Source organism: Carettochelys insculpta, chromosome 1 (assembly GCF_033958435.1).
Source record: "Carettochelys insculpta isolate YL-2023 chromosome 1, ASM3395843v1, whole genome shotgun sequence".
In the NCBI taxonomy this organism is placed as follows: domain Eukaryota; kingdom Metazoa; phylum Chordata; order Testudines; family Carettochelyidae; genus Carettochelys; species Carettochelys insculpta.
In genome coordinates this window covers 171,209,775-171,211,621 of record NC_134137.1, presented here as the reverse complement: position 1 = coordinate 171,211,621, position 1,847 = coordinate 171,209,775, and positions in this window count along the sequence as shown.

Genomic DNA, 1,847 nt, shown 5'->3' with positions numbered 1-1,847 from the left:
GCGGCGTCTGGCCCGGCTCCTCCCTCTGACGTCTCGGAGCTGGGGATTTCCGTAGCCACTCCAGTCCCACGCGGCCGGGGGCGGGAGAGAGACCGGGGGCGGGACGCGGTGTGTTGCGACCTGCGGTTTCCCAACCGCTCGCCGCACCGGGGCAGGTGGCAGCCGGCAGCCGGGCGGGGCAGCCCCCTGCTGCTCTGGCGGTTCGCCTGTGCCCTCCGGGTGCGCAACAACAATAGTTGCTGAATGGCGGCTCCTCTGGCCCCAGAGGGGTAGCAGGGCTGCTAAACTGTAACTTCCCCGCCAGCAAGCCCCCGGGGGAGCCGCAGCCTGGGTCTGCTCCTGCAATCCTTTTGCCAAAGACGCATGCAAATGAGGGAAATTGAAAATGCAAATGAGGGTTAGATTTACATATCAGGTACCTCATTTGCATGTTCTCTGCAAAGAAGAAAACCCGTGTAGACGCAGCTCTTTTAAAAGTAAACCCCATCTTGGAAAGAACCTTTCTTCCCTTTTTTATGGGAAGAAGGTTTCTTTCCAAGATGGGGTTTACTTTCAAAAGAGCTGCATCTATACTGCTTTTCTTCTTTCAAAAGACTATGCAGATGAGGCACCAGATATGTAACTCTAAACCTCATTTGCATTTTTGATTCCCCTTCTTTAAATGCCTGTTTTGAAAGAGGAATGAAAGTGTAGACAGACAAACTGTTTTGGAGGAGGTTTTCGGAAATGGCTTATTTTGAAATAACACGACTACGCTTGAAATAGCGCTCGGCAACCATACCCGAGAGAGCCAGTTTCAAAATAGAGCCCTTTGGCACACTGTAGCTTATTTCAAAATAGCCCCTATTACCTGTGTACTCAGCCCCTAGTCTGGAATAGGCTGTATTTGTGGTGGAATGAGTTTAACCAAATTTGAAAGAAGGTGTCTGCCATTTCAAAATTATTTTGAAATAGTGATTATGTTGTGTAGATACTCAAAAAAGGTATTTTGAAATAGTGACTGTTATTCTGAAATAAGTTTGCTATATAGACACATCCTAAGGATGTGTCTACACATTTTGAGGAAGATGGGGCTTCTGGAAGGAGGGTTTCCTTCCTGGAGATCTCCGTGGGCCACACATCTATGTAGTTATTTTGGAGTCTCCTGGACTCCAAATCAGGGGCCACATGCTAATAAGGCATGGGAAATTTACATCCATGCCTCATTAGTATCTTCTAGGCTACTTATTACTATTGGCGCATGTTTAGATGCGGCCATACAGACTAACAAGTGAGGACTACTCTGTAGCCCTAGTGCAAAATAAGTTATGCAATTTGCACCACTTGGCAGCCAGGGGCACAGTGAGAGGCATCTTGGTTCGAGGTGTCTTATTTCAAACCATGTTTCCACCTATACTTGCAGTATACTGCACTGAAGTTCGAAATAAGTGCTTGTTTTAAGCTTCCCAGAACCCTCATACGACAAGGGTTACCAGGAATGAGACACTGCACTCAAACATAGACTTTGTCTGCATGGTGCTGTAATGTGAAGTAGAGAGATCTGGTTCCTAGAGCACTCTTACTCTAGTTGTGCTTTACCTGCTCTGTGTAGACCCTGTTGGTGCCTAGTTTAGGGTGATGTAAACTCTTTTAAAAAAGGACTATGTTAATATGCATTAAATTACCTTTTCATTCTTGCCAGCAGAGGCTGCAAGGGGGCAGTTAAAACCAACAAACAATCAGAATGCTCTGCAATCCACACCTCTCTGGCTTGCACTGCAGGGCCATGCAGACAAGGCCAGATATGATGCAGGTAGAAGCCCCACCAGCAGCAGGTTGCTGTACAAGGGTGGAGGGAGAGAGTCTGA